We start from the raw sequence: 22987 nt of genomic DNA on the forward strand, positions 1-22987 counted from the left end.
GTCAGACGGAAGTCCTGTTATGCATAGGAACCTCCTTAAGGCTCAAATAGAGGCACTTGCATTACCACAGACAGTGGCAGGTGTGAATGTGCAGCACATACAATAGCATAGGATTTTGTGTTTCAGGGAAATGCACTAGCAGATTGGGCAGCTAAAGATGCAGTTAGGTGTACACCTCCGCTTGTGCCAGAAGGTTCACAACATGTCAAGTATAAATTCAATCCAACCACAGACAAGGACGCATCTCATTATGCTGAGACAGCAGGAAGCTGCTCCTCTACACGAAAAACATTTTTGGGAGGACAAAAAAGCCTCACTTTCAATAGGAGGCCAGCGTTTAGCATAAACTATGATGCTAGCCAATGAGAAAGATGAGACAACTGTGTGATCTTCCTCACTCCCTGCGAGTCCCAACTATTCCTCACACAGCCATGTGCTCTTCCTTACACACGTATGTCCCGGCTCCTCCTGACACAACTGTGCAATGTGTCTCATATCTATGTACCTTAATCCCTGCAAGACAAGCATTTGCAATGCAATAGATCTTACATTTTTGAAACTTTGACCTATTGGTATTATAAATAACAATGTCCTTTATTATGGACTGTTTTTAAACACATAAATAAAAGGCATTATCATTTACAATGCCAATAGCTCAAAATCTCGCAATTGCAAAACCTATTGCAATGAAAGAAAAATGCTACTTACCAGTATGCATCTGTTCTTGGCATGCAGAGCTGCAGAGTAGTACACTGTGCATTAGATCGCCACCTGGTGTTGGGCTCGGATGATTGCAGGTTGTTGTCTTCTTGGAAGAAGTCTTTGCTAGTCCCGATAGGTGGCTCCTCTCTTGGACAATACTGCGCATGGGCATCGGCTCCATCCTCAGATTGTTTTTCGCCATGATGGGAAATGATGGAGTCAGTAGAAGTAAAGAAAAGAAGGATGTCCATGCGTATGCATTTAAGTAAGATGAGAACTGGAACGGATACAAGTCCCGGGGAGGCGAGAGAGAGTGTACTACTCTGCAACTCTACATGCCAAGAACAGATGCATACTGGTAAGTAGCATTTTCCGTTCGAGGCATGGGAGCTGCAGATAGTACACTGTGCATCGATTGTGCAGCAGTATCCCCTCTAGCTGTGGTCACCTGTATCCGTTGCAGTAGTTTGAAAGAGTTCTAAGGACAGCTTGGCCTACTGAAGCTTGCTGCTTGGCTTGCACATCAACACAATAGTGTTTAGTGAAGGTGTGTGTGTGGTGTAGACCATGTTGCTGCCTTACATATGTCCTCTAGTGGTATATTTCCTAAGAAAGCCATAGAGGCTCCTATTTTTACGAATGGAGTGCGCTCTAGGAGAAACTGTTCAGTGTACGTTTAGCTTTTATATAGCATATTTGTGTACACTTTACAATCCACCGTGCAATCCCGCCTTTGGAGATGGGGTTGCCCTTGTGAGAGGAGAGAAAGCGACAAACAGTTGTTTAGTTTTTTTTAAATGATTTAGCCCCGTTGGTGTAGTAGAGTAGAGCTCTTTTAACATCTAGGGTGTGTAAAGCCCTTTCTGCTACTGAGTCTGGGTTTTGGAAGAACACAGGTAGCTCGACAGACTGATTGAGATGAAAAGGAGTGACGACTTTTGGGAGAAATGTTGGATTAGGCCTAAAAACCACTTTGTTGGGATGTATTTGAAAAAATGGTTCTTGTATAGTGAAAGCTTATATTTCACTTACTCTTCTGAGAGAGGTGATAGCAAGAAGGAAAGCAGTTTTCCATGTTAGGAATTGTAGCTCGCATCTATGTAGGGGCTCGAAAGGGGGTCCCATAAGTCTGGTGAGAACAAGATTTAGGTTCCACACAGGAGAAGGAGGCAACCTGGGTGGGATTATCCTTTTTAAGCCTTCCATGAACGCTTTAATTTCAGGAACTCTGAAGAGAGACAGATGTTGCCTGTTCTGTAAATAAGCTGCAATTGCTGCAAGGTGCAAGAATATGCCAAATTAGATCTTTGTGGATGTAGAAGGTAACAAACGATATTCTGGATGGAAGCATCCAGGGGGTCAATTTGATTATTTGTGCAATAAATTGCGAATCTCTTCCATTTAACAGCGTAACACGCTCTGGTAGTGGGGTTTCTGGCTTCTTTAAAAATAGCCATATAGTCTGGTGGTAGGTTTAAGTAACCAAACTCTAGGACTTCAGGAGCCAGATCGCTAGTTCAGTTGGTGCGGGTCTGGGTGCCTGATTTCGCCATGGTTCTGTGTTAACAGAGATGGAGTGAGCCGCAGCTTTTGGTGTGGAACTAGAGAGTTGCAGCAGCGTGGTGAACCACGGTTGGCGTGCCCACGTGGGAGCTACAAGGATCAGTTTGAGAGACTGTTGTCTGAGCTTGCGCACCACTAATGGAATTAGTAGGAGAGGCGGAAAAGCGTACGCAAATCTACCTGACCAGTTCATCCATATTGCCTTGCCTTCGGACAGTGGGTGTGGAAACCTGGCAGCGAAGGCTGGGCATTTTGTATTTTCGTGGGTGGCGAACAGGTATAAGTGTGGATGACCCCCCCGTTGGAAGAATGGCTGTAGAACTTTGCAATTCCCATTCGTGAATCTGTTGTGCCTGTCGACTCAACAGATCTGCTATCTGATTGTGAACTCCTGGAAGGTGTTCTGCTAACAGATGTATGTTTTGAGGAATGGCCCATCTCTAAATGTCTTGTGCAAGTTGGGACAGTTGCAGAGAGTGTGTCCCCCCGGTTTTTGAATGTAGTACATGGCTGTCATATTGTCCGTCCGGATGAGGACAGCCTTGCCTTGCACGTGAAGTTGGAAGGACTTGAGTGCTAGGAATATTGCTAGCAGCGCAAGATGGTTGATATGGAGTAGTCGCTGTTGAGCGGTCCATTGACCCAGAGTGGTGTGTGTGTCGTAGGAGATGGGCTCCCCATCCTGTGAGGGATGCATCTGTTGTGAGCACTACTTGTGGAACTGGCTCTAGGAACGGCTGCCCCTTTGTCAGGTTTTTGGTGTTCCACCATTGCAGAGAGCGATGTGTGCTGCTGTCCACCAACACCAGGTCTGTTAATTGACCATGAGCTTGGTTCCACTGTCGTGCTAGACACATGGACGCATTTGCAATCTTGCGTGTGGAACTATGAAGATGCAAGATGCCATCATGCCTATGAGTTTCATGAACACTCTGGCTGGGAGAGATTTTTGGTGTTGAAAAACAGCAACTAAGTTTTGAATGCTCTGTATCCTGGCTGGACTGGGATAAGCTAGAGCTGTTGACGTGTCTACTATAGCCCCTAGATACTGGTGTATGTGCGAAGGCTCTAGGTGCGATTTGGTGTCGTTTATTGTAAACCCTAGGTTGTGCAGCATCTGGATCGTTTGGTGTGTGTGTGTGCAACGCACGGGCTGGCCGATTTGGCTTTTATGAGCCAATCGTCCAGATAAGGGAAGACATGGATCTGTTGTCTTCTTAGATGTGCTGCTACGACTGCTAGGCACTGCGTGAATACTCTTGGTGCCGTTGTCACTCCAAATGGAAGGACTGTGAACTGATAGTGTTGCCCTTCCAGTACAAACAGTAGGTATTTCCTGTGAGCAGTATGTATAGGGATGTGAAAGTAGGCGTCTTTCAGATCTAGTGTAGCAAGGAAGTCTCCCTGTTGCAGCAGTGGAAGCACTTGTTGCAGAGTGATCATATGAACATGATCTTATTGTATGTAATGGTTGAGGGGCCTGAGGTCTAGAATTGGTCTCAAGGTCCCGTCCTTTTTGGGAATTAGAAAGTACAACGAGTAAACCCCCGTCCCTTGTTCCTGTAAAGGAACTAGCTGAATCGCAGCCTTCTGCAGAAGGGAGAGAACCTCCTGCCGGAGCAGATGTAGATGATCGGCAGACATTGGACGCTGTCTGAGAGGTATGTGTGGAGGGGTTCCTGCAAGTTCTAGGCAGTAGCCATGTTGGATAATCGGTCTTACCCAGTTGTCTGTTGTAATGGAGTTCCAGACAGGCAGGAACTGTGTTAGTCTGCCCCCTACAGGAGTGGAATGCTGCGGGGGGAGCGCAGGGAAGTCATTGCTTAGGGGCAGAAGAGGCTCGAGTGTTATTACCTCTGCCTCTGCCCTTGGTATTGCTGCCTCTGTATCCTCCTCTGTAGTAACTCTTGTTAGAGGAGGATTGTGTCTTGAAAGACGTGTTAGTGTCTGTTCCAGTTTGTTTGGAGCCGCCTCTGAAAAAGGAGCGACGAAAGGAGCCTCGAGCAGGGGTAGACTGTAAGGCCCCCATAGACTTGGCAGTGTCGGTGTCTTTTTTCATCTTTTCGAGGGTAGTGTCTACCTCCGGACCAAATAACTGGTTTTGGTTAAAAGGCTGGTTCAAAATGGTGGTGTGGACTTCCTGTTTGAACCCCGAAATGATAGCTACGCATGTCTGCTAATGACAACACTGGTATTAATAGTTCTAGATGCGGTGTCTGCGGCATCTAGTGCGCATTTGATGGAAGCGTTAGATATTAATTTGCCTTCCTGTATGAGGTCAGTAGCTTGGTCTTTATACTGATCTGGGAGGGGTTTAAGCAATTTCTCCAATTGGTCGTAGTGAGCCCTATCATAACGGGAAAGGAGGGCTTGCGTATTAGCTATGCGCCATCTATTGGAAGCCTGTGCAGCTATTCTTTTGCCTGACGCATCAATAATCTTGGATTCTTTGTCAGGCGGGGGTGCTTCACCAGAAGTCTGATAATTGGCACTTTTACGTGCGTTGGACACCACTAATGAGTCTAGTGGTAGGTGTCCTTTAATATAGACTGGGTCTGAGGGTGCAGGTCTATATTTCTTTTCAATTCTGGGTAATTAAAATTCTGGTACGAACAGGATCTTTAAAGACCTCAGTAGCATGCTTAACCACCCCTTTGATCATGGGAATAATTTGAGCGGATTTCTGAGACTGCTCAAAAGTATCTAAGAGAAAATCTTCCTCAATGGCCTCAGAATGCATGGGGACACCAGGATATGTAGCAGCTATGTTGATCAGCTGGCCAAACCCAATAGTATCCTCAGGAGGAGAAAGTTTAGATGGGTATGAGGATGCCTCAGGGACATCAGGGCCATCTGTAGGGTATGGAAACTCCCACCTCGGCACAGGTCTTGTGTATGGAAAAGTCCATGTGCCCTCACCTTCAGGGTATGTATGGTCTCCTTCCCCGTCCCCTCCACCTAAATCGTATTCATTATCATTCTGTGGTGAATGTGATAATGGAGATAGTATAGGAGAGTTTTGAGGAGAAACAAAGGAGGAGCGGGAGAAGGTGGAGGGAAAGGAAAAGTGCAAAGGAGAGGTTGCACAGTCCTCCTTCTTGGCAGGAACCACAGGTGTAGGTGGTGTAGCTGCAGGTCTCTTTTTGAGTGGTGTGGTACCAACAGGACCAGTTTTCGGGTCGATGAAGATGTTTTTCTGTTGAGGATCTGGTCGAAAAATGTCCACTTGAGGCGCAACCTTCTTCGGCGCTGGTTTTTTCGGTGCCGGCTTAGGTTGTTAAGTGTCTTTAGCCTTAGGAGGTATTAGAGTGTCCTGTGGCTTAAGTTTCGGCGCCTAAAGGCGTCGATTTTGGCTTGGGAGATGTGTTCGTGGGCTCGGAGGCCTTGGAATCCGGCTTTGTTGTTTTCGGCACAGTGTGCGGCTTCGAAGCCGGTGCGTCTTTTGGTTTCGGTGCCGAAACATGTTTCGGTTTTGGTGTCGGCACTTCCTTTGGTGTCGGAGCCGAAGGGTGTTTTGGCTTCGGTGTCGACGTAGTCTTGTTCGGTAACGAGGCACCGGACGGCGGCAGACCTTGTTTCGGAGCCGAAGAAAGACTCTTGGTTGGTGTCGAGGCACCGGAAGGCGTGGAAGATTTCTTCGGAGTCAAGCCAGAAGACGGGACTTTTGAAGTAGATGATCGGTCTCGGCTGGGCCCAGCGGGCGGAGTACTGACCTTTGCCTTCTGCTTGGGTGTATGTGGTGCAGGGGCAGTAGTACTCACGTGCTGACTCGATGGAATGGAGTCGTCGGAGTCATCTGCCTCGGGGACTATCTGGAGATCCGGTGAGTCTTCTTCGGGAACGAGTGGAGCCTCGTCGTTGAAGATGTCTTCCGGAGCTGATCTCCTCATCTCGTGTAGACGGGCCCTCCGGTCTCGGATGGTTTTCTTCGAGCGGAAGGAGGCACAGGCTGTGCAGGTCGACTCGTTGTGGTCCGGCGACAGACAGAGGTTACAGACCTCGTGGTGGTCGCTATGTGGAAACTTTGCTTGACATTTCGGGCATTTTCGGAACGGAGTCCTTTCCATATGGTGTAGACCGCCCGGCGTCGATAGGCCTAGAGGCCCACTTGGATGACCGTAATGGAAACTTTGACGTCGAAAGGTGCCGCCGATGTCGAAGGCAGGTGGTAGTTGTTTTATGAAGTTCTGCGCGTCGAAGTTGCAGAAAACTGTTTCTGGCCAGAGCGGAGAAACTTTCATCCAAACCCAGTGGCGGAAAAAAACAATCGGAGGATGGAGCCGATGCCCATGCGCAGTATTGTCCAAGGGAAGAATAACCTATCGGGACTAGCAAAGACTTCTTCCAAGAAGACAACAACCTGCAATCATCCGAGCCCAACACCAGGTGGCGATCGAATGCATAGTGTACTATCTGCAGCTCCCATGCCTCGAACATGCTTGTTTTCAATGGATTGAAACAGGACTATGCGTCCATTGTGACGCTAATTCATCGGCTACATTTTTAATTCGTGAAGCATTTTCACAATGGGGAATTCCAGAAGTGATAAGAGCTAACAATGGCACTCATTGTGTTAACGCAATATTCATGCAAATCACAACACCGCTACGGATAAAACAACCTATCCTCCGTGTCCCATCCCCAAAGTAATGGTATTGTTGAGTGCCTGTGCAACCTCTTGAAGAGTAAGACCAGTAAACTATGTTCTGCATAGCACAAAAAATGGTTGCATTGTCTACCATTAGCACTCTTTTCCCTTAGGAATACACCCAGTTCTGACCATAACTTAACACCCAATCAAATAGTGACAGAAAGGTCCACGAATACTCCAGTCTCTGCCACTAAATGTAATGCACAGGTAGAAAGCTCTGCAAAGATCCTGAATGATGAGACGGACATGTTCTTTTATGAACTAATGAAAGCTGCAAAGTTGATTTGTAAACAGGTAGCTAAAGAGAAGGAGAAGTGGATCACAGCCGAGCTCAACCTCCCAGTTGTGCACATAGGAGACAACAATTTTGGGAAGAATTTTGTTCGAAAATGGAAGGAAAGAAGATTTGATGGCCCATATACGGTGACCATGATGAACCCCACCGCCCTCAAGGTGCATATCAAGAAACCCTGGTTTCCCCGCACCCATGTTCCTCTAAGCCCAGGACCTCGCCAAACATCATGAACAATGTAAATGGAACAAGAGAAGGAAAGAAGATTGTTATTCTTAAAATACCTTCCCTCCACCTCTGCTTTTGGACTCTTTTTAAAAAAGCACAAAGACGTTTTTTTGGTTTAGGTTTCTTTTATGTTTTGATACTTTCCTTTCTGCTCCTCTATAACAAAGTACTATTTATTTCTAAAACTTTACATGCACGAAGAGAACTCCCCAAGACTAATAATGTTACCCGAATTGCTCTTACTCCATTATCAGATAATATATGGCATCAAAACGTCAGACAGATTCAGAAACTACTGCTGAATCTTGTTTTGTGTGTTGCCTAGTTCCTCATGCCACTGGATCAGAAAGGTTACATCCAACAAAAGAAGTATCCCCAAGTAGAGCTCTAGGTTAATTACATCTCTACTTGTGTAGGATTAAGGCCCAAATGTAATTAACACGTTAAGGTAGTAGGTTTTAGTTAACACCACGAAATAGGACTCATTAGCAGAAGTGTTATACATTGTCACAGACACACAGGCCAGCAGGGATAAGATATCAAGTATGAAGACAACAGGTTGTCCTACTACTGTAGATTGGATCCAGATGGCCTTCGATTCAAGATTTTTAGGATTAACACGCACGCCCACTGAGTGTAACAGCTATTTAGTTTGTCCTTTAACACCCCCCCAGATCGTGTTTGTATGGCAGAATTTAGAGTCACTGGATCAATCGTTGCCTGTGATCAATGTATGCCAAGCTATGAAGAAGATGAAGAAGCCGCCTCCAACGGAGATGTCCCGGCGCTTATGGTGCTGAAGATCAAGTTACGTGACACCCAATACAATTAAAATGTTTTTAATGCTCTCCTGAAGATCTGTTTAGGATATATCTTCCATAGATAGTCAGGCATGGTGTACCACAGCTTTGCCGTTTTAACCGAGAAGGAACAACCTCCGGTCCTAGCCTTTGCAAACCGTGGAATGACCAGAAGGTTCTTATCATTCGATCTAAGTGCTCTCTTGCTACTGTATTGTACAAGTCTGCGCCTCAGGTATAGAGGACCGATGTTATTCATTGTTCTATGAGCTACAGTAAGGGCTTTATACTCTACTCTCTTTTCACTGGAAGCCACTGAAGGCTGATTAGGTGAGGAGTTATGTGGTGTCGCATTGGGACATTACGCACAAGCCATGCTGCTGCATTTTGAACACTCTGCAGTCTTCCTAGTAAGTACTCCGGAAATCCCATATACAGACTGTTCCCGTAATCCAGTTGGGATGTAACCAATGCATGCACCACAGTCTTTCTACATTCCATGGGAAGATAGTGGAGAAAGCTCCGCAGAGCCGTCATCTTCCAGAAACATTGCCCCGACACATGCTTTGCATGAACACCCCATGAGCCATCCAAAGATCTTGCTACATCATAGTTGAAAGAAGAGACCTGCAGAGTATTACGGTATGATGTTCCACAGAAGTACCGCCAGTTTAGTGATGCTCAACAATTCTCCGAGAGCATTTTGCCATTTGTTCAGGCTAAAGCAACAACCCAATGGCTGCAAATCACTCAAAGGTAACTTCTTATGGTTATCAACAGTACAAACAATGGATTGAATGACATAGGAAGAGTTGCGAGCTACGAGAATGATGGTAATGCAGCACCGCTATGTACTTGACCTTATGACTGCCATGCAAGGAGGGGTAGGGTATGCAAGAAAATTGGGGCTGTGTGCTGCACTTCCATCCCAGCGAATTATGCAGATAACGGAACTGTATCAAAGGCCATACAGACACTGTATAATGTACAAAACAAAATGGTAGATGAAGGAAGTGCCCCAGATAATTGGTTTAGTGAGTGGTTATCACTACTGCCATTCTGGATGTTGGGGCTGTTGGTAGCCTTGTTGCCAACTATTGTGGTCTTACTATTAATATATTGTGTTGGACAGATGATCCTAGCATGTTGTAGAATGATAAGTGCAAAGGCAGGAGGGATGTTTCCAGTTAGGACACCAACACAAGTAGTGGATTACCAGGGCAACTTAAATCACTTTGTGGCAAGTTTAAATTAAAGTTCAGATCAAGTAGTTGAAATATCAACTAGAGGGGGAGAATGGTTAGGAAAATATGAATACAGTATTGAATGTAAAGATTTTTTTTTTTAAACACACAAAAGCATAGCGCAAATAACAAGCAACAGCGTTAAAGAACAGTGTAGGCCCTAATCTTGTGCTGGTAAGTGAAAGGTGAAGAGTTCACTTGATGACACAATGGAATATGTAACTTGAAAGGGTTGCAGTTAAAGGTTAACTTGTGTCTACAAAGCTTGAAAATATTTATAGTTATAGGACACAGGTTCAAAGTCATGCTCTTTGTGTTTTCAAATAGATTATAACCTGTTTAGACAATGGGGGCAGAAAATCCAATTAGCTTAGTGCACCTAAGACCTCAGTGTGCTCTATGATAAAAGCACACACTCCACTAAAATTGAATTTACCACGAAAACCATGCACACACATACAAAGAATGGCTATGCTTGTTAAGCATTGTTAAAACCGACAATAAAAGATTTGTATTGAATTTGACTAAAGTCATGGGTCACAGGTCACTTCATGTTTCTTATGATCGGTATGTATTAATCTGTCAATTCTAATAGTTTAGCACCCTTATTTAACAGAATGCTTTTACTTGTTATTCATTTTTTTATATATATTTTTATTGATTTTTCACATCAACCAAAACAACTACCATTTGTTACCCGTCCGCATCTTGATGTGCATTTCTTGATACATGTACATCGTTACATTCCATTATCCAATCAATATTACACTGCTTGATAAGCATTACTTTTCATCTTAGTGCCAATTTTAGCAAACAGTGCCTCAATCACATAATTGTAATGCAACATTCTCCCAGCTCTGCCTCCTGAACCCTCAAGTGAAGCAGGCCGTGCGTTCGCCTAATTATTTGCCATTCCCTCGCCTTGCCCTCCCTAACCCCTTCCACCGGTGCGTTCTCTCATCAGGAATGGTTAGCTACCTATATTATATAAACTATTCAGGGGAGTGTGCCTCTTCTTCCATGCCACCCATGCGTACTCAACCTAGGCCATTCAAACATCCGCATCAGTGTTCCCTGGAATCAAAAGGAGCCCCACTATGATTCTTCAGGTCGGGGAGTTCCTACCAGGGTATCCAGTGAATCCCCATCCGACTCCGGTTCAGGGATCAACAGCATTGCGACCACAGCCTCCCATGCTTTAGCAGTGTCCAGTGCCTTCTCGTTGTTAGCTCTCTTAGCCTGTTGTAATCTAAACACACTCTCACTGGCTGCCCAATTGGTGAGTTCCACCTTCCAGCATTGGGTGCTGGTCCCCTGCCTGGTTTTCCAATGCCTCGTTAGCTTCCTTTTAGCTGGCAGGAGCCCCAGGTCCAAGAACTTACTCATGACCTTCGCCCGAGCGGTATGAGGAAACCAATGCAATATACATGCTCCCATATCTGGGTCTATCTGCCTATCCGTCACCCCACACAATACTTCAACCACTTCTTCCCAATGCGTTCTTAACTGCGGACAATTCCACATCATATGGATAAAATCATCCTCTCCTGATTGCATCTGGTGCATCGGGCTGTGTCCACATTGAAATATTTATTTATCCTTGCCGGGGTCAGGTACGCCCCGTGTAACACATAGAAATGGATGAGCTGAAATCTAGCATTACATGTGCTTTTCCACGCTCTCTCCACTATCCTAGACCATACCGTTTCAGGAATCTCCTTACCCAGGTCTGTTTCCCATTTCCCTCGTAACCTCACCCACCATCCACCTGTACAAGCACATTATAGCTTTGACAGATCCCGCCGCCATCACGACATACTGACGTATTAAAGATGTCTGCGGTTCCGACAGTACTCCTGCCAAATGGCATTGAATTGCCGATACTAGGGCCGAGTGCAGTAAGTAATCGCCTCTGGGTAGGTCGTATCGGTCTTGCAGTGTCTGACAGGGCAAGAGGACACCCCTCTCATACCGGTCCCCCAGTACTTGCAACCCCTGCTCTTCCCACCCCAATAGCGCAGACCAGTCCCCCCCCCCCCCCATGCGGAAGGGCTGTGCACATGCTTAAGGGAATCTCAGGGGCATATGGTGTAGTAACTCCCCCTCTCCGCTGGCTCCTGTTCCAACACAGTCTCATCGCTCACTCCTCGTGGATTAATGAGCCAAGCTGCAGCCGCTGACCAAGGACAACAATTGACAGCACATGGCACCAGATCCATCGACCCACCGGACCCCTAAATTCCTTCGCCACTGCTTGGGTAAGCCACTACAATTGGGCCGCCAGGAAGTACAGTTCGAAATCTGGAACCGGCCATCCTCCTTCAGCCCGGGGGCGCATCATTGTGTCTAAGGCCACTCGCCATCTACCGCTCCCCCACAGAAACCCTTCTATAAGGGAACGAAGCATTCTAAACACCGATCCCGGTATCCAAATCGGCAGCGTCCTGAAATAATATAGCAGTCGAGGCAGTGCCACCATCTTCAATAGTGCTACCCGGTCCGCCACCATTGGCAGTGTATCCCAGAATGCCACGCTCCCTCCAATCCCTTGCAGCGCTCTGCTCACATTACCTTCCAATAGGTCCTCTTGTTAATGATCAATGTTAGTCCCTAAATAGGACAAACAGTGAGGTTCCAATGGTATTCCTTCTACTTGGGTAGGGCTCTCCGCCTCCTGATTCACTGGGAACAGGCAAGTCTTTGCCCAATCCACCCGCAGCCCGATGCCAAGCCAAACCTGCACAGGATTACCTGTTATTCATAATTGGTCGTTCAGAAATCTCATGACATTCCACACACACAGTTATGTAATTCAGTCTCCAATCAATATGTTTTGAAGAAAGTTCTTTACTCATATGCTAATTCTTTCAAAAATCTCCTTTAAAACAGTAGCCAACGCCTTTCGCCCTCATGGACTTCTTCAGGGCTCTATTCCAAATGATTCTTGTTGACGACACTAGACTCATACACATAGGTAATGTGTCAATTTCCTTATAGACAGCTTTTTCATTAGATCCTCTATATTGGGACCAATCATGCCAGTCCCTGCAAGGGGCCACAATCGAAAGTGAATCCAATTGGCTTTAAGAGGAGAATTCTTCAAACTTTTTTCCGCGTATCGCCAATACATTTTCGATGTCCGAGTTTGTGCGCTCCTAATGCAGAATTCATGCTGCAGAATGTTCCCAAGGTAAGTGTTTGATAACTTTTCCCACTGCGGTGGTAGGTGGCCTCAACTCCTGTTGTAGATCATTGTTCCATGTATTAATGTGAAAACGATTAAATCTACCTCTGAATTTTTGCAACCCTCACTATTCAACTATGTATATAAGAAGCAGTTTGCGATGTGTCAAATTGAGACAGGCTGCCTGCCTGTGTGAGGATCAGTCTCCCTGTTGCTACAGTAAAGAGCAGTCTTTACAGTGCCAAAGGAGTCTGTGTCTTTTTAATTTTAAAAGGTTTTTTATCCACTCTGCAATAATAAAGCCAGACGTAGTGGAAGGTCTTCATGAACTCCATGTGCATATACTATACAACTTACTACAAGCTCCAATCCAAGAAAATGGGATTTCTTTAGCAAGCAATCAAAGTGGCTTGTCATACTACAAAAAGGTACAGCTCCAGCCCATGCCTCGTTACACATTCTGTACCTCAATTTCATTCATGTGGCCAACGACACACAGTATAGGAAGCATTTTCCAATGTTAATCTTACAGTAAGTGTTGTAGCTAGCACATGCCAGTGTCAGCCTGAGAACCATCCCTTTCAATGCCAACACAGTCATGATAAACACTGCAAGCTCCTCTAGCAAACTCAGAAAAATCTATGGACAAACTGGAGAACCGAATACAGTCCAATACTATTAACATGCACATTTACTGGGCTTCAATAGGACCCTGGTATCACACCTGTTTCACAGCAGTTCCATCAAACAATAGAACACAAGTCCCACTGGTAATGCCCCCACATCAACAGGATATTCTAGGACAAACGAGCCTGTGGCCATGTGGTTAATGCAGAGATCTGTAGCCGAGCAGCATGGAGCAAGCATGATGGACAAGATGGAGTCCTGAAGCTTCCTGGGGTGTCATGCTTGAGCTATCCTGAGCAAGGAGAAGCAGGAGGAGCACTACAGAGCTCCACTATTTTGTTGCGGCCTGTGCCACCCCACCACCGACCCCTCAAAATGCGAAAGTGCAGCGGGACAACATCCTTGAAAAGAGCCTGCTGGGATGCCTGACCTTGCAACTGAAAAGGAGCGCATGAGGAGGAGCAGATTGAGACTAGAGGACAGGTGGACCCTCATATAGCCCTGTGCCCCTATAATATGGATCAGGCCTAAAGAATTGTTAAGAAAGAGAGAGCCCATGTGGCCAGGATAAACTCAATACAAGCACAAGGATCGGCACTACTCCGCGTCTGTAAGTACTCTTGTCTCATGCCTAAGCTGTAGTGACAACAGGAGCATTGTTCGTCCAACCTAGTGCCTGCATGTATGGGACGCTGAGTCGGACTGAGGGACATTAGCTCAGACCTGAACAGACCTGGGCCCGACATCCAGAGTGGCAAGATTGTAGGTGGACACCCAGGTCAAAACCTTTGGGAAGTATCAATTACCTATCCTGTCAAAATTGCCCAGATATCAAGGATCACAATAACTATAGTGACCAGTAAAAGTAAGAAAGAGGGCACAATCAACACTACTTACCTTCAGGTATGCTTTCATCTGCCACCCCATGTTTTTAGCCCAACTTGAGTTTTACCTGGTTTTATTTTATGAATTGTAAGGGGATTGCACAGCTCATCTAGAGAGTATTTGCTGGAGCAAATATCTGCTCCTTTTGTATCTTTCAATCACAGACATTTATATAGCGCGCTACCTACCCGGAGGGTCTCAAGGCGCTAGGGAGGGGGAGGGAGGGGGGGGGGGGGGGGAGTGCCGCTACTGCTCGAATAGCCAGGTCTTGAGCTTCTTCCTGAAGGAGAGGTGGTCTTGGGTCAGGCGCAGGTCGGGAGGGAGGGAGTTCCAAGTCTTGGCGGCCAGGTAGGAGAAGGATCTTCCTCCTGTTGTCGTTCTTCGGATACGGGGGACGGCGGCGAGGGCGTGGCTGGTTGATCGGATATGTCGTTTGGGAGCGTAGAAGTTGATGCGGTTGTTGAGGTAGCTCGGGCCTTGATCGTGTAGGGCTTTGTGTGCGTGGGTGAGGAGGCGGAAGGTGATTCTTTTGTTGACGGGGAGCCAATGCAGGTCTTTCAGATGTCCGGAGATGTGGCTGTGACGTGGGATGTCGAGGATGAGTCTGGCTGAGGCGTTCTGGATCCGCTGGAGTCTCTTCTGGAGCTTGGCGGTGGTTCCGGCGTAGAGGGCGTTGCCGTAGTCCAGTCAGCTGGTGACGAGGGCCTGGGTGACCGTCTTCCTGGTCTCGGTGGAGATCCACCCGAAGATCTTCCGTAGCATGCGCAGGATGTAGAAGCATGACGAGGAGACGGCGTTGACTTGTCTGGTCATGGAGAGGGAGGAGTCCAAGATGAAGCCCAGGTTGCGTGCGTGGTGTGTCGGTTTGGGTGCGCAGCCCAGGGCGGGGGGCCACCAGGAGTCGTCCCAGGCGGAGGGTGAGGAGCCCAGGATGAGGACTTCCGTCTTGTCTGAGTTCAGTTTCAGGCGGCTGGTCGTCATCCACTCGGCTACGTCTTTCATCCCTTCGTGAAGGTTGGCTCTGGCGGCGGCGGGGTCGTTGGTCAGGGAGAGGATCAGCTGGGTGTCGTCGGCGTAGGAGATGATGTTGAGGTTGTGTTGGCGTGCGATAGCCGCGAGGGGACTCATGTAGACGTTGAAGAGGGTGGGGCTCAGCGAGGATCCTTGAGGGACGCCGCAGATGACTTTGGTGGCCTCTGACTTGTACGGTGGTAGACGGACTCTCTGTGTTCTTCCGTCGAGGAAGGAGATGATCCATTCTAGTGCCTTCTCCTGGATTCCGACGTTGCTGAGGCGCTGCACTGGGGTGCGGTGGCAGACAGTGTCGAATGCCGAGAAGAGGTCTAGGAGGATGAGGGCCGCTGTTTCTCCGTTGTCCATCAGGGCTCGGATGTCATCGGTGGCAGCGATGAGGGCGGTTTCGGTGCTGTGGTTGGCTCGGAAGCCAGACTGGGAGGGGTCGAGGGATCCATTCGTCTCGAGGAAGGCGGCCAGCTGCTTGTTGACGGTCTTCTCTATGACTTTGGCTGGGAACGGGAGGAGCGAGGTGGGGCGGTAAATCTTGAGTTCGGTGGGGTCCGCTGTAGGTTTCTTTAGAAGGGCGCTGAGTTCGGCGTGCTTCCAGCTCTCCGGGAAGGTGGCGGTGTCGAAGGAGGTGTTGATGATGTCCTGTAGGTGGGGTGCGATGACCGCGTCAGCTTTGTTGAAGACGTGGTGAGGGCAGGGGTCGGTCGGAGATCCGGAGTGGATGGAGTTCATCATGCGAATGGTGTCTTCGGTGCTGATCAGGGTCCAGGCGCGGAGGGTGGTGGTGGGGGGCGGTGGTTCGATTGTGGCGTGCGTCGGTTGAGTGTTGAAGCTGTTGTGTATGTCCGCGATCTTGTGGTGGAAGTAGGAGGCGAGGGAATTGCAGAGGTCTTGCGATGGGGTGATGTTGTTGTTTCCGGCGTTGGGGTTGGAGAGCTCTTTGACGATGTTGAAGAGTTCCTTGCAATTGTGTGCGTTGTTGTCCAGCCGGTCCTTGAATGCAGTTTTCTTCGTGGCGCGGATCAGTTGGTGGTGCTTCCGGGTGGCCAGCTTGAGGGCGGTCGTGTTGTCTGGTGTTGGTTCTCTTCTCCAGGCTCTCGAGGGCTCGGCAGTTCTTCTTGGAGCTCTTGAGTTCGTCGGTGAACCATGGGGCCTTCTTGCTGCCGGGTCTGCTAGGCGGGGTCCTCAGTGGGGCGAGTTCGTCCACGCAGTTGTTGATCCACTTCGTGAGGTTGTCGGCGGCCTGGCTGGGGTTCGCTGAGCTGGCGGGGGGTGCTGGCTCAGGGAAGCGGCGAGCTGGTCGGCTGAGATCTTGTTCCAGCTTCTTCGAGCAACCGGTTGCTGGTGGTGGTGGATCGTCGTTCTTTGGAAGGTGAAGTGGACGCGGCTGTGGTCCGTCCAGTGAAGTCCAGTGGCGTGGCTGAAGGCGATGTCTTTGCTGGATGAAAAGACTGCGTCGAGAGTGTGTCCGGCGAGGTGGGTGGGGGTGGATACCAGCTGCTTGAGTCCGAGGTTGGCGAGGTTGTCGAGCAGGGTGATGGTGTTGCGGTCGTTGTTGTTCTCCAGGTGGAAGTTGAGGTCCCCCAGGAGGATGTAGTCAGCGGAGGGGAGGGCATGCGGGCTGACGAAGTCGGCGATGTCCTCGCTGAATTGTGTGCGTGGTCCCGGGGGTCAGTAGATCAGGGTCCCCCTGAGGGTGGTCTTCGGGTCGGTGTGGATCTGGAAGTGCAGGTGTTCGGCGGTTTTCAGGGTGTCGTCGGTGTTGGTCGAGATGTGGATGGTGTCCCTGTGGATGATGGCGATGCCTCCTCCAGTCTGTTTAACGCGGTCTCTTCGGGTGATCTTGTATCCCTCTGGGATGGCGATGGAGATGTCGGGTGCTGAGGAGTCGTTCATCCAGGTTTCCGTGAGGAAGGCAACGTTAGGAGCTGTGGTGTCGAGGAGGTTCCAGAGTTCGATGGCGTGCCTGTGGACGGAGCGGGTGTTGAGCAGGATGCACTTGAGGTGGTTGCTGCTGGTGTTCGGCTTGGTGGGTGCTGGTGTGGGGCAGGTCCGGATGCAGGTGAACTTGCAGGCGTGGCAGCTGAAGGGTCCGTGGGTGTTCTTCGGGGTGGCTCGGTAACATCCAGGGATGACGCTGGTGTTGAGTGCGATGAGTTTGGTGGCGTTGTAGGACAGTTGGGTCGTCTTCCGTCTGTGGGGGCCAGGGGTCCTGTCACTGGGCGCGGTCCAGGCGCGGACGGGCGCACAATCGGCGTGCCCGCTGCGCGTTCGCACGGTCGCCATATATGGCGAAGTGCGAGGGGGGGCGGAGCAGCTGGGAGGCGGGAGCGGGGAGGGTACAGAAGGAGAAAAGGGGCGTGGTTAGCGGCGGTAGCGGGGAGCGGGGAGGGAAGAGACGGGGGCAACAAGAAAACAGGCAAACAGGCACTACAGAAATACAAATTTACAATACAATGCAATAAATACAGGGGCACAGGGCAAGAAAGCAGGGCCCAGGAGCCTGCAGGTCAGGAGAGCACGGACCACGCCGCTCGGTGGCAGGGGGGTGGTCACGCGGCGGCAGCCGGGGCAGCGAGGCAGGCAGGCGGGAGGCACACGCAGCAGCTGGTGGCCGTGCGGCGCGGGGGGTGTCCTAAACTAGGTCAGACTCACCTGCGTCGCACGGTCGCCATATATGGCCAAGTGCGAGGGGGGGCGGAGCAGCTGGGAGGCGGGAGCGGGGAGGGTACAGAAGGAGAAAAGGGGCGTGGTTAGCGGCGGTGGCGGGGAGCGGGGAGGGAAGAGACGGGGCAACAAGAAAACAGGCAAACGGGCACTACAGAAATACAAATTTACAATACAATGCAATAAATACAGGGGCACAGGGCAAGAAAGCGGGGCCCAGGAGCCTGCAGGTCAGGCGAGCACAGACCACGCCGCTCGATGGCAGGGGGCGTGGTCACGCGGCGGCAGCCGGGGCAGCGAGGCAGGCAGGCGGGAGGCACACGCAGCAGCTGCAAAGGGTGAACAGTTACTGCAAGCACCTGAATGTGTAGAAATAACCCTAGACTGTTATCAACCTTCAACATTAAAGCGGACCCCCAACAACCCTTATACGGGATTAAAGATAACCAGTATAATTTAACGGGACTCAATGTCCCTTTGAAAATGCTGGCAGTTCTCTCACAAAATTCTGAGAGTAACATATGTCTGCATCAGGAGACCAATACTCTTACGAAGGACTGGCATCGGCTCTTTTCAAAACTGTTTAATAGACAATATTTTTTTTCTGAAACTAAGAAAAAAGCAAGAGTAGGTAGCCTTCTAGCAAAAGACTCTAAAGAGGAGATCACATGGGAAGTAGCAAATATAAAAGTCTTAACACTAGCACCTAAAGCAGCAGTGGCCTAACATACATTTACAGAAGCCTCCCTGTACGACCCAAACTAGGGGTACAAAAAATTCTTGTTTGGCGATAAGCATATTAACCTCCCAGATAGATATTCTAATAGGAGGCCATTTCAATACACTCATGGATACATCTCTGTACAGAGAGCAGGTCAGATAGGGATAATTCCCTAAGAAGGATTGCTGTGGATAAAGGAAGTGGGTTGAGAGATGCACACCTAAACAGAAAAATCCAATAACAGAAGTGAAATATTAACATCTTTTTGTGACATTTGTAATAAAGCTTGAAACATTGAGAGAACATATTTGAACGAGTTGTTGTTGAGTGGTTACACAGATTGATGCTGTGGTGACGCTGAGTGATATTGTGGTGGCGACGAGTGATGCTGTGGCATTCAGTGATGCTGTGGTAGCGCATAGTGATGTTGTGGGGCCCCTGAGTGATGCTGTGGTGGTGCTGAGTGATGTTGTGGTGATGCGATAGATAGAGTGAGGGCGATAAATAGATAGACGGAGGGCGATAGAGAGATAGATAGATAGACAGAGTGCTTGCAGAGCAGCCTGCATGCTGCTATTCATCCCGTGCCAGGTAACAGTATTTGAGGGTGTGGTAAAACAATATTATCTGCGTTTGAGCACTATGTGCTTTATATTCCACCGGTGAATGACAGTATAATATCGTTGTGTGATGGAACGTCCATTTTGCAATGCTGTTGTGAAGTGCCTACTTACCTACAGGTAATGACATCGCTTGAAGTGTTTGCCATGTAAATACGTTCCTTTCGTCGACAAAGAGGGTGTACTTAGCCTGAAGAGGTGAAAACACTCCTAAACATAAGCCCTCTGTACACATATTGTGTTGTGAAACAGCAAGGCATTTATCCAACGAGCGGGCACTTTCAGCAATAGATACACAGCGGATGCCTCGACTGGTTTTCGTCACGTGGTCAGGACCGTTTGTACAACTCGGAGGATTTAAACAAAGAAATTACTGGGTCAACATTGGTGTCTTCTTGTCCCACTGTGGACGTTCCGGGAAACAAAGGACAGATCGTGCCATAAATTAAATTTATATCTCCCGCAAGTGCAAAATGTTAATTATTCATAAAGCACAGAATTGTGATGTGCCCAAAGTCACTTGCATCCGAGATCAGGTACTTTATACAGCATAAGAGTAACTTATGCACTTGTGAGTACATTAAGCACGGGCAAGCGAGAGAGAGTAGGGGAAAGCAGGTGGGCATTCGGAGGCGAAACCAGAGAGTGGAAAGGCTGGCAGTGCATACCCTAGTTGCGTTGGAATACAGGGTGCCCCTTTTGTTCTCCATTTCACCCAGTGCAAAGGTCAGTGTGTGCTTCAGACCTCACACCACACTGCAAGGCTGCCAGCTCTGTCATGCAGATGTCAGAGCTTCACCGCCCTTCCCCCCACCTAAAGAGGTCCCTTCACAGCTCTCCGTTCTCGAAAGAGGCGAGGCTGTTCGACAGGACCACCAAAGACCATGCCACCCACCCTCCCCGCAGTATATGTGCCCATCACTCAACATGCCAGCATCCGCAAGCAAAGAGTGCGCCAAATAATGTGGTTTACGCTGTGCTTAAATTAATCACCACAGCAACAAGTGCACACACAGAGCATTTTAAAGATCATTTCGAAACAATTTATACCCAAAAAACAAAACAAAACAAAAAAATAGTTTCATGCCAAAAAGGGAACCTGCAATGGTTCGGTTTGGAACTGGATCATTTTTCTAGCAAAAAAACTTTTTTTTTTTTTTTTTAAAAAGGTACCCAGAAAGTGGGTGGATAGATAAACAGCTTGTACGTGACGGAAGACGTGCTCTGAAGCTTGACAGCATGAGGCAGGAGTATCAGGACCGAAGTACATTCCTAAGGCGCGCCATCTAGAGCTCGCGACCTCTTTCCAAGAACGATCAAGCGCCACGCCACCTGACCTCACAGACCGCTCTCTCTCTATAGAAATGTTTGCATAGTCTGTATGCAGCGGAAAGGATACATTCCGCTCAGCAATCTACTCACGAAAGAGCATCGTTGTGTGTACATTCTTCATGGTACGCGTCAGCCCGGCCCCTCCCCAGAAACACAGGCAGACGTCTACTAATCGTACCATACAGAAAAGTCAACGTAAAGTTCATAAGAGCTGCTGCTGGTGTGCAGAGCCGAGGGCTGCGTCTGGCCCTCCCTCTTGGCATGTGTACAGGCAGTAAATCTGCCACGGGCTCGCCTACGTGAAGCAGAGATGTGGCGGCATGGACTCTTTCAAACACTCAGACATGTGTGCTCCCCTCATGGCCCAGGCGCAGCTGACGGGACGAGTAAATGGAAACCGGGGAAAGGGGCGGAGGAAGGAGCAGTAGACATAGTGCCAATTAAAGAGGCGACATTCATCCATTCCCCACCAAAATGTCACTTCGCGCAATTCCGCAAACTATTGTATTGGATTATCCATATTTTTTTTTTTCAATTTCGAAATTCCATGAAAAGGTCACTAAATGTTACTTTCAAACTGAAATGCAAATAGCCAGCTTCTTGCATCACTTGTTTAACTGAGAACGCATCTTGTGTTAAAAAGACTCGTAAGATACTAGCGGGAGCCTGGTTCAGACAGACCCGCGAACATACTTTTTTCTACTCAAACCTGGTATCTCCCAACACATTGTTGTGCCCACCATAGATGTGTGTGTGTGGCCGTGTGCTACGGTCCCACAATCCACTAATACACGGACATGAAGCCAGGAGACTGACAACGGTTTCGGATTTCTAAAGCGGAGACTGATTTGGTATAATAACATAATCCATCTGTTAGTTCTGTACGCTACGCTAGTCAAAATCCATGGGGCCATCAGAATGTTGTTTGGGACACATGTACTAATAAATGGTCATTCCCACATATTGTTTACAGTGCAATGGACAAATCCCATGTTCACATCACATCACAATCAAACTTCAAACAAGCAAGTTAAGAATAAAAAGGCACCAACTCGCAGTGAGGTGGAGCAAGTTACGATGGGGGCGGGTGGGTGCTGTTCTTACCAATCACTCTTGCAAACAAGGCGGAAGAGACGCCAGCGGCCAGTCGCGTGCACAGCTCCCGTTTTGTGTTGATCGCGAGAGTGCCGCCGCGCTGCCCGTGGCGACCCGGAAGCTCTTGGCCGGCTGGCCAATCTGCTCGCGGCCGACCGGAAGTCCCGCCTCCCGAGGTCCGCGAGCTGCCGGCGCATGGAGCGCTTTGCCGTCCGGTGTAGCTCGGGTCCCCAGGAGGGGGCCAGGGAGAAGGAGGAGTGTGGCGCCTGTTGCGGGGCTCCTCTGACCTGAGGGAGCCCCGATTGAGAAGAGGAGACGCGCCGTGAGGAGCCCCGCCGGAAGAGCGCAGTCGGTGAGTGGGGCGTGTATGCCTGTGGGGGAGGGGAGGGGGAGGGGAGATGGGGGGAGAGGGAGTGTGTGCGCGCGTGTGTGCGTGTGTGCGCGAGGGAATGTGTGCGCATGCGTGACTGTGTGTGATTGAGAGAATGCGAGGCAGGGGATAGTGTGCCTGTATGTGTGCCGTATGCCTGCGTGTGCATGCGCGCGCCTGCGTGCGTGCATGCAGAGGGGTGGGGGCTGTGTGTGAGCAAGGGCTTTGCACCGCGCATGCGCAGCTACCAGACGCTCGCTCCCGAGGTGAAATCTGACCTCGTCAAAGAGCGCGTCTGGTAGCTGTCCACATTCCTAAATACGGGCCACAATAGGTCTGAAGCAGACACCCTCAATGCTCACGCATTGAGCGTAGGTCTGCTCGACCTAAAAAAGGTTATGTTCTTCTCCACTGCACAAGTTAAAACTAGATTTTGGGTGAACGTCATCTAAAATATAAGGCGCGTGTACCAGAGATAGGAGTGCAGTCACTCAGACCACACCCAATTCACATCTTTATAAAAAACCTGAGACAACACTGGTGTGTGCAGAAATGGAGCCTAAGGGATTCTCTCCTTTACAGCGAGGCCAGAAAGACCCAAGTCCTGGTATCACTTACCTTCCCTCTTTATTCAGAAGAATGATAGAGAGGGGTACATACTAACTGTGACAGTGAGGGGCACATGGATGTCATTAAATGCCAAATACGAGAGAAAGAAAGGAAGAGGGAAGCGCTAGAGAAACAGGGGAAGGAGTTAGAGACAAAACCTAAGCTTTTGGGGTTGTAGAAGATTTGGCACAAGCTAATGGCCACACACACCCACCTTAAGGCCCTTGACACATAGGAAGAGTACACATTAGTCGGTCTGAAACAAGCATACTACAAATAAGGGAAAGGGCTGGAAGTATGTTGGCAAGCAAGCTTAAAGCTAAAGACAAAGGCATTCAAACAAGTTTAGAATACCCTCTATACTGTAGAAG

General features: G+C 48.8%; 1 protein-coding gene across 1 annotated transcript in view; it reads right to left on the minus strand.

The window, feature by feature from the left end:
- Positions 1-22987, minus strand: part of CREBBP (CREB binding lysine acetyltransferase) — a 1189106-nt gene that overhangs the window by 1137843 nt on the left and 28276 nt on the right. The gene's annotated exons all lie outside the window — the stretch shown is intronic.

The sequence above is a fragment of the Lissotriton vulgaris genome, chromosome 10 (assembly GCF_964263255.1).
Source record: "Lissotriton vulgaris chromosome 10, aLisVul1.2, whole genome shotgun sequence".
Taxonomy (NCBI): Eukaryota; Metazoa; Chordata; class Amphibia; order Caudata; family Salamandridae; genus Lissotriton; species Lissotriton vulgaris.